This window comes from Mus caroli, chromosome 13, assembly GCF_900094665.2.
Source record: "Mus caroli chromosome 13, CAROLI_EIJ_v1.1, whole genome shotgun sequence".
NCBI lineage: Eukaryota > Metazoa > Chordata > Mammalia > Rodentia > Muridae > Mus > Mus caroli.
In genome coordinates, this window is record NC_034582.1 from 24,600,285 (window position 1) to 24,615,740 (window position 15,456).

Here is a 15,456-nt window from a genome sequence, read left to right on the forward strand (position 1 = left end):
ATTGCCTGAGTATGTTTGGACTTTTTTGTGCTTTATTTAGTTTCCTTTTATTTTTTAGTTTGTTTTCTGAGACACAGTGAGAGAACGCAGGGAGTTGGGTGAGTAGGGAGGATATAGGGAGAGATGAGGCAGGAGATCTATGATCAGAAATATTGAATGAAATTTTTATTTTTAAAACAAATTCTAAGGAAAAAACTAAACAACAGAAATAAGGTGGAGACACTGGACACCCACCTCCAGGTTACACACACACACACATGCATACACATTCACTTATGCATGCACACACACACACACACATGCACACACACGCATGCATACACATTCACTTATGCACGCACGCACGCACACACACACACACACTTGTATACTTAAATATAAAACCCGAGAAGCTGAAACAATGAGGAACCATTAAACTGAGAGGAAGGTTTGTAACCACACCAATGTTTCAGTTCTGTGCTGGACAACGGCCTAAGGGAAAAACAAATCACCACGTTGAGTAGGAGGTCTTCAAGGGAGGTAAGAGCCATGAGGGTGGCACTGCCACAAGGACCCACACTGACCACCACCCTTCCTGACTTCTGCTTTAGCTTCAGTCTTCCCTATGACCACCAGCAGGTCAGGACCCCGGGCACACAGGATAAAGCAGGAGAATTGACCTCCCTAATAACCCTGAACCCCTCAGTTATGATTCCACCATCAGGGACCCTCACCTTGAGAGAAACTGAATTTTCTTTTCGAACAATTCAAGTAACTACTGAGGAGTCAGCCAACAGTCATGGATGGGTACCATGTAGGGCTTGCTCCCTACCAGCAGGTTATCTTCTAGCAATTTGCCTATTTGTTTTTGTTGCACTGTCTCAGATAGCCCAGGTCATCCTTCAGGTTCTTTATATAACTGTGGATGACCTTCACCTTCTGATTTTCCCACCTCTTCTTCCTGAATGTGGGAAATACAGGTATAGACCATCAGACCTGGTTTTATGGAATCCTAGGGATCAAACCCAGGGCTTAGTTCAAGTAAGGCAATCCCTCTACCAACTGAGCTAGCAAGGTGCATCTAAGAAACCATTCAACTCTATTACTATGAGCTGAAAAGGGCAACTGAGTCCAGGTTTTACTCTCCCTAGGTAACACTTCTCAGCACTTCTCCATAAACCACAAAAGTGGGATCCAGATGCCATCTAATACTATAATTACATGGAGGGCTTTCTTCATCTAGTCTTGACTCCTCTGCCTGCTGTCTGGAAACATTTTCTTTTGAGTGAGATTCATGTTGCAAGAAGCAAATAGAAAACTAAAATTCATAAGTGGGAAACAGAGAAAAGATCACCAAAACCCCAGGGCATGCACGCACACGTCCTTAGCACAATCACCTGTAGGCATGTCCTAAAATGGGTCTATACCATTCCGCTCAGCATCCCAGAGCCTGACCTGGGAGGAGCTGCTCGTGGGTTGCTCCAGTAGAGCAAACAGCCCATTCAGAGTGCTGTTAAATGATGAGGACAGGAAGTTCTGTTTAGAGGCTATGCCCTTAGAGGACGGTGCCATGCGAATTCTCCCATCGCTATTCTTTTTTAGCTCAGATTTATAATTGACTTTCTGTTAAACATCACAGCAAGTTAAATTAATGCAGTAGGATTACAGTCGTTAAACAAATGCCTGATAATGACTGCTTGCTTATTTTAGCAGTTCCTCAAACCGCTAGGGCAGTACCCATATGAAGCTTTTGGCTCCATTGTCACATTAATTGAGACGCACATGGAGTTTCACAACAGAAGTGAACGTGCTGCTTCGTAACGATGACCATTATTTACGGCTTCTGCCAAACTAATTTACCTTCGAGTTTTCTCCGTTGCACTTAACCAATGTATTAGGTACAATTTACGAGTTCATGATAGCATCCCTATAGCTTAAGACAATTTCTACCTGATTTAAGGACAGAAGAAAGGGGGGGGGGGAGAATAGAAGGGGTAGGGGAGAAAGAAGAGAGTTTTTAAAACGGAAACACCAGCAAGAATTTTTCCACACACACTGCGAGGAACCCAAGCGACATGGACAGTGGTGGTTTTAACCCATTTCTTCATGGAACAGTCAAGTCATTTTCGGGAATGGCCTGTCAGCTTAAAAAAAAAAAAGCAGGATGGAAATAATTCGTTCAGTCTTGAGTTAAAACTGCATTGGCACAAACACATGGAAGAAATGATCGCCAGCTGGACAGATGTAGCCCACAGTCCTGCAGCCTCCTGCAGGACCCTGTTGATGTCCAGGGTCATGTGCCTAGTACCACCTTAGAAACTGTCCCGATCCTGTTCAGGACATTGAATGATAACACCCTGCAAGTCAGCTGACTGCTGTGTCATACTGCATTCCTGCAGATGCCAGCTCCTGCTTCTGCAGATTGCCAGTCGAGATGCGGCAAACCAGAGGCAGACAGCTAGGCACAAAGCAATCGAGTTGTAAACTTTGTTTTTTGTTTTTTTCCTGCTGCCGCTTATACTGCCTCTCTCCGATAGGAAGAACACTACCTCTGGGTAGCCAGGAGCTGAGATGCAGTCTGAATGTTCACGGTGGCTTCTGACATGGCAGCGTGAATTCTCAGCTGGGCAGGTACTGCTTGGAGCTTGCTGAGCAAACTGGCAGTGGTGGCGTTCAATTGCTTGCCCACCTTGTATGGGAGTAGGCTTGGAGGTGGGGAGGCGGGTTCTCATGCCGTGCTATGGTACCTTCAGGAGATGATCTTGGCATGATTTGTCTTGACTCAGACCTGGGCAACTCATCACACTGGCACTGTGGGACTCTCCAGCTCCCATTGCAGGCTGGTCATGGGACTGGTGTAACACCCCCCCCCCCAAACTCCTCAGTTAGATCATGCTTTAAAGGAGAAACCAGATTTATTGGCCTAACTCAATCTTAGTCCTCTCTGGATGCAGGACAGCTGTCGGCTAGCAGGGACACAACCAGCCATCAAGTGGAGAGTCGTTGGGACTTTGGTCTGTGTGCAGGTGGAGCCTGGAAGACTGACAGTCTAATTTCGGTCATCTAATGACTTCTTATTTTCCTAACTAATTGTGCTTGCTAAGCACACAATGGTCTGGATTAGTCTTGGAGCCTTCATCAAGTTGGGCTGCAAATCAGGATGCCAGCAAGCCTGCAATAGCCTTGGCTCCCTCCTGTGTGATGCTATGCTAATTCCCAGGATGGGTCACTCTGACAACAAAAAAGGACGCTTGACTTCTCTTGTGATGCTAGAAGAGCATAATTCTTTTTTGCAGCGATTCTCTCTCTCTCTCTCTCTCTGTGTGTGTGTGTGTGTGTATGTGTGTGTGTGTAAAATTCATCAAACCAAAGAGCCTAAGAGATATCATTGTGGATGTGGCTTTTAATGATTTGCGGGAGAAAAAGAAAAAGAAAAATGACAGCCTGTGGAGACGCCGATTGGAGAAAGCAGCACACTGTGGTTATTGCCAATTTGAAATACTGGGTTTGTGAAGCCAAGCCCTAAGGGAGTAGCCGGGTAACTGAGAAAGAGATCGTAGATAAAGAAATAAAAATGACAAGCGTAATGGAGGCTGTGCGAAGGGACTGTCAGCGCATCCGTTCATGGATGGCAATCTTGCCAGGCAGAGATTGAATAATTCATAGATGGAAACTACCCTGCCTTCACCTTCCCATTTAAACCGGGCATGAGCTGAATCTCTAATAAATTTTTAGAAGATAAAGTAAAATGCCAATTTGAATCTGAAGAGCTTTTAAAAGCAGATGTCGCATCCCCCCGAATCGTTCAGTATCTTTCACAATTACACTCTGAGGACTGCACTTCATCAGGAAGCACCGTCACCAGGGAAAATGACTGTGATTACAATAGCAACAATAGAATGCCATCGAATGATCTCTAATTTACCTAATTTGCTAAGACTGACTGGCTTAAATACCCATTGTGTGTTGCTGGTGCCCTGTCCTTGGATCTCTCTCAAGACAGAACAAAAGTGGTGTACTGTGTGGGCTACCTTGGTTCACACAGTCTGGCAGAGATCGGTCTTCTAAGTTACAATGTCTCTTTCATCGGCTTTTCATCTTTGTATTTTTTTTATATTTTTACTTTTTTCCTAATGCTTTGTCCTAAATGCCTTTTGAGGGAAAATGGCAAGCAGTGACTTGTTAATTTATACACTTCTTAAATTTTAAAATATACAGGCATGGGTCTATTTGAGGAGAGGGCAGATTTGGTGCTGGGAGAAAGGTTTAACAAGCCAGCTGGGATGGGGTGTGTGTGCATACGCATGTCGTGCTCGTGCATGAGTGCGTGCATGTGCGTGTGTTGTGTTGTGTTGTGTTTCCTCCATAGAAATTCTTTTCCTGGATTTGTGATCCCTGTGGAATATTAAGAACCTCTCCGATTGAATCTCAGGTAGTAAAGCCGGCAGCCACTCCACGTAGCTCTTTCAGAAAGGCTGTGTGCCTGATTCCTTGATGCATCAAGGCTTTTAGGCTACGTGGCTGTGTTTGTGTCTGCTCAGGGCACAGAAGTCTGTGCTAAAGAGAACTTTCTGTCTGGCAGAGTGCCCTGCTCATTCATCTTGGGGTGACTATGCCATTCTGAGGAGGTGGCACGGGCTATCCATCCTCCCTGGGGAACAGAGCGGAATCATTTAGCAGACACTGGGGTTTCTGGAATTGTCCTTATAGCATGGAGACAGCATGCCAATCAGTATTTGAATATTTCAGGGAGGAACCGGAGGTATGTATGACAACTGTTTGAGAAGAAGGTCCCAAATCCCTCTCTTAAAACCTTGGGATTGTGCTTGAGACTCAGCCCCGATGTGTTCCGTGGTAATTCACTCACCTGGTTTACCCACACTGTATGCTCCCCCTACCTGCCCCTACCTTGTCATAAGGTAAGTTGTGTTTCTAGTTATTTATATAATAAGCATGAGTGATCCTTATTGTGTGATGTTAGTGGGAATGCGCTGTTGATGTTGCCTTTTCTTCCCATTGTGTTCACACCATGCTGGGGCAGACTTAGAACTTTGTGTTAAAATATGACATATTGAAACATGACTTAAATATTGTAGGTTTTTTTCCCCCTTTCTATTTTTTCTTTCTGAGTGCATCCAAGGCTTTAATCGTGTTTAAGGAAAGGGGGAAACAGCCTTATGTACTGAACACTTTGCTTAAAAGCAGTAAGCAGTGTGCTGGCTACCACTTCTGTTACCACAATGCTGCTTTAGGTAGCCTGCTCCGGAAAGAGGCTCTATTGTGAGTATGTGAAAGTCCACACTACGCCCATGCCAGCATCTCCTTCCCTTTTTTGTAATTAAAACGTAGTTTTGCTTATCAGCAAGGGATTTAACTTCTGACACCTTAAAGCTATTGAAGAACTGGAGTCTGAACAGGATAGTCATGGAGTGAACCGATTGGCTTTTCTGTTCAGAATTTAACAGATATGAGTACCTTCAAATTATCCAAGAATAATTGGAAACCAGGTTCGTCATTTGGGGAGACCCATAACAAACCGATTTTCATTATTGGGTAAGAATAGCAAGTTGGGAGCTTATTTTTTAATAAGAGGATTTAGACATCAGAATCTTGGAAAATGAGGGTGGGTGTGGTTTCTTTAGTCTGTAGGTACAAGAATATTAGTGTTTCATGTATAATATCTGTAAGGTTTCCTACAGTATGCTGCTGCTTGCTAATAATGGCACTTTCTCTTGCTTTGCCTCTAGGAACATGGGACTGCAGAGTCCCTTAAAGATTTTAGATACCATTGCTTCTTTATAGCCAAATTCTTCTTTACAAACTTACCATAGTGATTATGCATAAGTGAGCATTTTTTACACATAAATTCCATATGTAATTTTTAATCCAGTAGTGACATCTTGTCACTCTCACAGATATGTTTCACACTGCTCTAGATGCAGTGGCTGAGTGAGAGATAATGGGCAACTTTATAACGGCTCACAACTGCAAACAAGGAGGTGCTGGAAATACGTGTCAGCAGGGTTCATTTAAGTCAAACCTAAGACTAGAAATGGCTCCACTGTATATTTCCAGTTTTGTTTGAGGTTTGTTGTTGTTGTTGCTGTGGTTGGTTTTTTATTAGCAAAAAACAGGTGCCAATAATGCCTTGTCTCCATGCTTGTAAGGTACCAGCACTCCAGAGACTCAACTACAGTTAGGAAGAATGACTGAAAGTTTAAAGAAATCCCCCAGAAACCCACTAATAGAAGTTACAGAAATGGAAATGGATCGCACTCTAAGACAGAATGTGTAAATTTGGCCCCTTATTAATTGGTTGTGTTGGACATCTTTTTGTGAATGCAGGCTACATTCTATTTCATTATTAAAGTCCAGCTTGGAGCAGAAACCCAAATTGAACTGACCTGAAATTTCTCCTAGAGAATACATTAATCTGCACAGAGCCATCTGTGAGCTACTTTTAGCGAAGTTATGTGGATGCATTTCACAGATCATCAGACTGGATATTCTGTCATCAAGCCTCGTGGCTGGATCTCTCTAATTGAATTATCTTACAAGAACAATAGCACAGTATATTTCCATGATTTTTAAGTGAGTAGTAGTGAAAAATGTCTTTATCAGATACCTATGTTTGTGCAGCCTTAGTCTGGGAGGGAGAAAAAGGCAGGCACGAATAAGAAGCAGATAAGAACGACACTTCCATTCTTTGGTGAGCTGTTTCTGACGGTGGTAAGGTCAAAAGAAGTTGGTATCTTAAGATAAATTATTTTTAGGCATTTGTGTCTATAATGTGTTGGTATGTACTCATGAGTGTAGGTCAAAAGAGTGTGCCAGATTCCCTGGAGTTACAGACTGTTGTGTGATATGCACGTTGTGCTGGCAACCGTACTTGGGTCCTCTGCAAGAGAAGTATATGTTTTTATCTGCTGACTGAACTATCCCTCCAGGCCTGAGGTTGGTATCTTGTGTCTATAGAGTGATTTTTCTTTTTAAATAACTTGTTTTCTATAGTAAAACCTTTCTCCTTTATTGCATTATGATAAATCTCAAACACGAAGAACACAAAAGTATGAATAACCATGCACACATCAGAGCCTATAAATACACTTTGTAGCTTTTACTCTGCCATCTATGTTCTTCATTTTCAGATGCAGTTCAAAGCAAGTTGCAGACATCACCACACTCCATTCCTGAGGCTGTGCCTGCTGAGATGTTTAGCTAGATTCAAAGTTTACAGGTTTCAGTGCTCTCCTTTAAGCAAATTTGGAGCAGGACAGAGAGTTTTTGAGAAGAAAGCACGTGGCACAAAGTACCTCTTGCACATATCATGAATGTATGGTGCAACCTTCAGGAGCCTGCAGTTTTAAACTGGAGGGCAAAAGTCCCTCAGCTTTTGATAAAGGGAAACTGATTCAAGTATGAGTGTCCCTAGGCTCTTCCCTAGTCTAAGTCTCCATTCACAGGCCAGACTTCATCCACCAAGCCCTGGGACCCCTGGGACTGCTAGCAAAGGCACCGCCACTGTACTGGGGTGGAGCAGGGGTAAGGCACACTTCAGCAGTTCCCAGGGCTGCTCTTGCTCCTGGGCCCACGGGAAGGAACCCTCTTGAGCCACCAGCAGCCTTCCTGCTGAAAGCCTTCTCGATGCTCTTCCTTGCTACTCTCTCCACACCTGCCCTCTCTGCCTTCTCTCAACTTGTCTTTCCCGCTTCAGATACAAGAGAGCAACTTTGCTCATGTCCCCCAAGTCACTGTTCCATGAATTTCATGGAAATGGTTACAGGAGATGACAAAAAACAAAACAAAACAAAACAAAACAAAACAAAACAAAACAAAACAAAACAAAACACTCAAGAATCCCATGACCTCTCATTAATTAGTTTTTTTTACCTTAATTAAAACATAAGTGATTGAGAATTGTGTCTCAAGTCATCAGTACTCATTCATCTCTTGGATCCGTTCATGTGGGCGAGGGGTCTCCACTCCTCCCTGTCCTGAAGTGACATCACACTTCTCTAAGCTCCAGGTCAGTGTAGCCCCCCAAAGAAACCTTCCCTGGGCTTCCCACATCTAATGAGTTTCCTAGGCACCAGCGTCTGTTGCTAGCGGTGGTCCAAAGCATCTCCATTCAGGAACAACACTTAGTCATATGATATGGTCTTGCCCTTGCTTCTAAAGGATCTGCCTGTCCCTGTCTTCTGAGTTCTGGGATTTGGTCTTCTCATCTCTTCCCTACCCCTTCCCCTTCTCCTTCCTCTTCCCTTTCTTCTTTTCCCTACCTCCTACCCTCTCTCCTCACTTATTCTGGGTGCCTTTTTCTTTCTTTCTTTCTCTGCAAGGAATTGAACCTATAGCCCCTACCTACTAAGCAAGTGCTTTATCACTAAATGATACCTCCAGCCCTTTCTTAGGCTTTTTAATCCCTGGAAAAACAGCAGATGGCTGAAGTTATACCAGGAAAACACATCCCTTAGACCTAGCAAAGGGACCATTGGCCAGGCACCAGACTTCCTAGGGACTCAGCTTGCCCTAATGTGGCTCTTGTCAAAAGAGTGAATGGAAGAAGCAGAGGTATGTCTAAGGAGCCTGAGATGCTCTGCCTGTTCAGATGCTAGAGTCTAAGGTTGCCTCAATGGCTTCTTCCCAAGGACCATCATCCCAAGAGTAAGCTATGCATGTGCTCCTAGTTCTGACAGGTAGATGGGAAAGGATCCTACGTGGCCTGTGTGTCCACACATGTAGGGAAGGACTTTCATGATGTGTGAGAGAGCCAGGAGTGTACAGGGTGTGTGTGTGTGTGTGTGTGTGTGTGTGTGTGAGTGAAGACTGGCCTGGTGAGATGGCTCAGCATGGAAAGACACTGCCTTTAGCCTCACAAACTGAGTTGGATTTCTGAGACCCACGTGGTGTGCTGTGTTCTTGCACAGCTCCTAGGGTTTGCCCTGACTGTGGTGGTGAGGGAGTGAAGGTAAAATAAACACAGACAGAAGCGATTGGATCAGACAGACTGGACACACAGACAGAAGCGATGGACTCTACTGGAGAAACCACAGCACTCCAGAAAGCTCAGTGAGTTTCTTATATCCAGTTGACCTGGGAGCCATTGCATACAGCTGAACGTGGAGCCAGGTCCTGAGGCTTGTTGTGGTCCTTGGCATGGCTGTGCCCTTGGTCAAACAACACAGAGCACACAGGACTTCCCTCACTGCCAACAGTGCAAGGAAAGAAAGAGCTGACTTTTACTTTTGCTTTTTTGGCAGTGCTGAGGGTTGAACCCAGGGCCTCGTTGCATGTCAGGTAAGCACTTTGTGGCTGAGGTATATCCCTAACACATAACATTGATGTACTAAGTTTTAATTGTCCTCTGATTTCCACACACTCCACTTGGCACACACTCCCCTCCAAGCGAACTAAAATAAATTGCTAAAACAAACAAAAAAACCCAGAAACTGGAAGAAAAGCCTTTTGAAAGAAGGGTATGCTTCTTAAACTCTACAGCTTTTTTGACTTTTTAAATGGCTGTGTATTATCCCAGTGGATACTCCCTCTAGTAGGGCATTACGTTTCTCTAGTGCTCACTATTATAGATGTAGTCTGGTGACTTATTCAAATATTAGTGTACGCTACTGAGAATATTTTGAGACTAAATTGCCTGATTTGTAGGCTGTAGATTTATTTTAAGACCACAGATGTCTTTCTTCCCTGTACTTTCCAAGGGCTCCAGTGCAGATTTAGATCCACCTTCTGGATGCTTTGGTCCCTGAAACAAGGCAGCAGGCTCTTGCTATCAAAAACCTGTCCCTGAGAAGGTGAGTGACAGGAAGCACAGCCAATGGGAACTCACAGGCAGGATGGAGATGATGGAGACTTTGAAACTTGCAGAGGGCCTGGGATGTTTTGAGATAGTGAAAAAAGATGTGGTTCCTCACAAGGCTGGGATAACAGAGCCTACAGGGATAAAGCAAGATAGGAGACTAAGGATGCCAGGAAAGGCCCTGGACCCCTGTGGAGCAAGGACATGTGAGCTCAGCATAGACATTGGCTGTGACCATATGTGTATAGAAGCCAACTGGGAACGATCTTACCTAAGCGTATATGTGGGCTGTTTTCTATAATTCAGAGGGATGGAAGACAAAAACCTCAAAGTAGAAACAGACTGGGTACCAAATCTGCATGTGATCATTTCCTTAGGATAACTTGCCGTAAACAAACTGAACTTAAGACTCAGAATGACCCAAGGTTTTCTGTGTGTATCATTCTCTATATTTGTATTTTTCAAGTGTCTGGTACTTCTATTTATCTCTGACAAAATGTTATTAGAGAAAGGTGGGAGAGAAAAATTACCCAAGCTAATTGATCATTAAGTATAATTGTCCATTAAGTACAAATTTCCATTTATAATCTATTTCATCCCAGAGGATTTCAATTATTTGATTGCCTTATTGATACGCTGAGGAGGTAATCATTAAGTGTGTAAACAAACAATATAAATTTCTACATGAGAAAGAGTCGAATATTTATCAGTTATACATATTATCAGAGAATTCTCTAGAAGGGTGAAGATATGTACTAGAATAAACAGAGGTGAGTCTCATTTCAAAACCCAGCTCCCACTTCTTGGCAACTTCTCAATAGCTTCAGGACACAGGCCCATTTTGTGCTCAATGGTCAGGTGTATGAACTTGGCAAGGTGCCTTGACTTCCATGAGCCCGTAATTCTTCTTTTCTAAGCAGTGGATAATATTGAGACTCTTCTCAGAGGAGTTCTGGAAGAAATAAAATCATTTAAACTTGGAACCTTCTAGAAACATTCCTGGTGTCCCACGAGTCTGTGGACTCTTCTGGAACGTGGAATCGAATATCAAGCCTCCTGCCTTACCTTACCCTGTTCCCTCACCATAGGTAGGCCCCAGATGACATGAGGGTCTTGTCCTTCCCTTGGCTCCTGCCACCTTCTTTTTCTGAACTTTCTAGGCTCCTCTGCTGTCTGGAATGATGGCCACATTCTTGTCTTGCTTGATTCTTCTAGAGAAGTACTAAAGATTGCTATTCTCTGCTTCTGTTTATTCCTTGTCCTGGCAGACTAGCAGGTAAGAAGATAGTGGCTTTCTCTGTAAAACCCTCCAGTTTGCTCTGGCCACATTTCTCCGGGCCACTTGTGATAATTAGCAGAGTAATTTAATTGCTCTACCATAGGAACAATCCCGGAAGCCAGGGAGCATGCACATTTGTTGACTCTGTCAGTCCTTGTCTCCTGTGGTAATCTTAGGTGCTTAGTCGCTGTCACTCTTGTTCTGGTTTATATCTCAGTTTTGGGGATCCAAGCCAGGGCTCTTCCATGACAGACAAGCACCCTGCCACTGAGCCTCTACCTCAGAATCAAGCATCATCTAAGAGTGACTTCACTTGTTAGCGAACAGTGTGAAAGGAGAGGACAGGACACCTTATCTCACTTTTGTTTCAAGCATTCTGCTTACGTCCCATTAGACTTACAAGGAGCAAACAAACCACAGTTAGGAATACTTTCACCAATGTTCATGAATTGTAGTGTCAAAAAAAAAAAAAAAAAAAGATGTCACTCAGTACTGAGGATGGATCTTTCTGATAAGGTCACCTGCCAGGAGTGTGGCAGCAGGATATTAGGCTAAATAAATAAATAAATAAATAATGTGGCATTCAGAGCTGAGCAGGGCAGGTCCCACTCAGCTCTGTAGATGAGCTGTGTGACTTCAAGATGCTACTTGTTTGCTGTCTCTGGGTTTCATCTCTTAAAAAAAATGTGTCTAAGAGCTAGGGATGGTTCAGTCAGTAAGATGCTTGCCCAGTCAGACTCACATTCTGAGTTCAATTCTCAGAATCCATGTGAAAAAGCTGAGCATGGTAGAATATGACTTTAATCTCACAACTGAAGTGGAGCTGGGGCATTCTGACCACATTGTAGCCTACCTAGCAAGTTCAAGACCAATGAGAGACTCTGTCTTAAAAAAAAAAAAAAGCAAACAGTGCCCAAGGAATGGCATCAGATTTCAACTTCTGGCCTCCAATCCAAAGGCATTGTATCTAGGTATTCACCCACCCATAGCCTCATGCACACACACACACACATACCACACAGAGGCACACAAACATGTATATAGCCATAGCAGCTACCTTGTACTGTGGGGATGTTTCACCATACTACAGACTTCCAATATTCCAATATGTGGAACATCAGCTCCTAAGTAGATGCTCAATAAAAATCTGTTGGCTTTATGAAACGAGCTAAAGACTATGGATGGCATGTGACACAGAGCCTGGTGTTGGCTGAGAGGGGTTGCTAGCTGCCAAAACCTCCACAGAAACAACAAAATGTTATCATGTTTCCCTCTGTGAATCTAGAAGTACAAGATGGAAAAATAAAATAAAAAAGACTGGAGAGAAGGCTCAGCAGGTAAAGGTGCTTGCCATTAAACCTGATAACCTGACTCCCATCTCTAGAAGCCACGTGGTGGAAGGAGAGAACCAGTTCTAGGAAGTTCTGTAAGTTGTCCTCTGCCTCTGCATTCATGTTGTGGTTCACATCACCCCTACCCCTGCCAATACATAAAAAAATGTAATTCTTTTTTAAAAAAATCAGAAAAAATTAAGGAAAAAAAAGGCGGGGAAGGTGTCGGGGGAGGTGGGGACAGCAGCTGGGTGATGGTGGCTCATGCCTTTAATCTCAGCACTTAGGAGGCAGAGGCAGGCAGATCTCTGAGTTCAAGGCCAGCCTGGTCTTCTATAGAGTGAGTTCTAGGATGGCCAGGGATACTCAGAGAAATCCTGTGTTGAAAAACAAAACAAAACAAACAAACAAACAAAAACCTAGACAAAACAAAAATGAAAATGAACTGTCAAGATGGTGGAAAAAGATACCTGCCACAAAGCTGGACATTGGAGTTTGATCACTAGAACCACGTGATGGAAGGAGAAGACTGACTCTTGTAAGGAGTCATACATACATATACATACATAAGACATGGATGGCATAACACATGCTTTCTCTCCTTTCTTTTTCACACACACACACACACACACACACACACACACACATACACAGAGGCACACACTCATACTAAGTAAGTAAATAATAATAAACACAATTTAAAAGAACTTTTAAAATGTTATTGATTTTATTTAACGTCTGTTGGTGTTTTGCCTGCATATATGATTGTGCGAGGGTGTCAGAAGCCCTTGAAGCTGGAGTTACAGACAGCTGTGAGCTGCCATGTGGGTGCTGGGGATTGAAAGTGGGGCTCCTAGAAGAGCAGTCCGTTCTCTTAACTGTTGAGCCACCTCTCCAGCCCTAAAAGAACTTTGAACAAGTGTGTGACCTGGACCTTGGAGGGTTTATATAATTCAGGGTGCTGGTGCACACGATTGCACCACATTTGCACGCATGCCTTGTACACATTCACCGCACTGCAATGTCTCCCTCCTGCCACCTGGGATATGGAGGCTTGTCTGGGAAAGCTGAGCCACTGCCATTATGGATCCTGGTGTAGGAAGTCTATGTTGCAGTGGGAGGCAGAATGAGACCAGGTATTCTCCACGTACCTGTCCTGAGGTTTCTGGTGAAGACTGGGATCGGGTATGGCCAGTGATTCTCGAGTGAGTGTGTGTCTGTGTGTGTGTGTGTGTGTGTGTGTATGTATGTATGTGTGTATAAGTCTCTGTGTGTGTGTTTGTATACATAGAACATTTTGCATTTTGGAGATAGGGTTTCAGGTTTCGTAGTCTTGAACCTACTATGTAGACCAAGATGACCTTCCCAGTGCTAGGTACGCATCACCGTGCTCATGTGGAGCTAAGGATAGAAATCAGGGCTTCCTGCACACGAGACAAGCATTCCACCACCCAAGCTGTATTTCTAGCCCATAATCCCACGTATTTTTTTATTACATTTATCTATCTAACCTTATCTATCTATCTATCTATCTATCTATCTATCTATCTATCTATGTGTATATGTGTGTGTATGTGTGTGTCTGTGTTGTGTGGGTGCACAGACCATGGTACCCATATAGGGATCAGGAATTGAGGATAAGTTATGGAAACTTGTTCTCTCTCTCTGGGACATGGGTCCCGGGGATTGTCTTGGCAGCGAGCACACCTTCCTGCTGAGCCATCTCACTGGCTCTATCCTGTATTTTTATTGTACTGTATGGTACTTTGAGGGGTCAAGAATGGAGGGCTTTGAATTAGTGAATTAAATAATCATATACCTAACAAAATTACTGAATAGTCTTCAGGCTTCAGAGGCAACCAAGTCTCTATATCTCTAAGGCAAGAGGGTATTTCTCTTCTCAGATCTCTTCAGACTTAGGAAGGTTTTCACATGACCTAATGGAAGGACTATTCCTAATGAAAGAACTATCAGATGACTGATCTGTGGCAGATAACCACGGAATAGCCCGGCACTGGTTTCTAACTGCTTTTTCTTTCCTGCCTCTACCACAGGTGCTGGGAACATTAAATCTTCATGTCCCGAGGACAAGAAAATTAAAAGTACTCATTGTTCAGTAGCTACTGAGGCTGATGAGAGGCGGGACTGTGGATTCACGTGACTGACGATGACTGGTCTTCCTGGCCATATTACTTTCTCTTTCTTTTATCAAGTACAGACATGGCACCTACCTGGAGTGGTGGTATGAGTGCCCAATCTCAAGGAAACAACCTAGGCCACCTGTTCCCATTTTTTTTATTGCTGTTGTTACATGTGTATATGTGACATATGTGCGTGTATGTTCATGTGTTTGTGGGTACACATTGTATGCGGGTGTGTGTGGATATGTCTCTACGTGGCCATTGAAGAAATTAAAACAGGAAGACTCGATTGTTATCGAGTTATAGTTTCTATGTGTTGGTAAATCTACAGAAAGAGAGATGCACACAGTGAATGGGGCAGAGAAACTACATTAGTAGCCATTGGCTACTTAGCAAATGCTTGGCTATGCTATTTCATATTTCAGCACGGACCTTCTATAAATAAGGAGGTGTTTCTATCAAGTTCTTCAAAAATATTTTTTTTTAAATGAGACTCAGCACTCAACACAAATCTGAGTGCTTACTGCTTTCAGGAAGTTTAGTTCTCAGCACTTGGGTTGCATGGTTCACAACACCAGTAACTCCAACTCTTCTAGTCTCCTCTGGTACCCACAAATACACACACACACACACACACAAATAAACTCAATTTCTCTTAGCAAGCAAAATTATCCTTGGAAATGACATTCTTAAACCAGACATATTTATGCCATGTCTATCACCCTGAGTCTCAGGAGGCTGAGGCAGAAGGACTCTTGTTAAATTTGAAGCCAGTCTGGGCTATATAATGAGTTCTAGGCCAGCCTGGCTACTGTGTGAGGATTCATCTTCCACTCCTACTCCCCTGTCTCCACCACAAAAGAAACTGAATAGCTGCTAATTTAAGTGAGATAGTCAAGTTTGGTTTTCTCT

At 43.4% G+C, this 15,456-nt stretch overlaps 1 long non-coding RNA gene across 1 annotated transcript; it reads left to right on the forward strand.

Moving 5' to 3' along the window:
* Positions 1 to 2,677: 2,677 nt before the first annotated feature.
* Positions 2,678 to 14,839, forward strand: LOC110308700. The gene is made up of 4 exons (XR_002379601.2): positions 2,678 to 4,411; positions 4,729 to 4,898; positions 9,240 to 9,276; positions 14,458 to 14,839. It is a non-coding gene; the product is annotated as an uncharacterized LOC110308700 (long non-coding RNA).
* Positions 14,840 to 15,456: the final 617 nt, after the last annotated feature.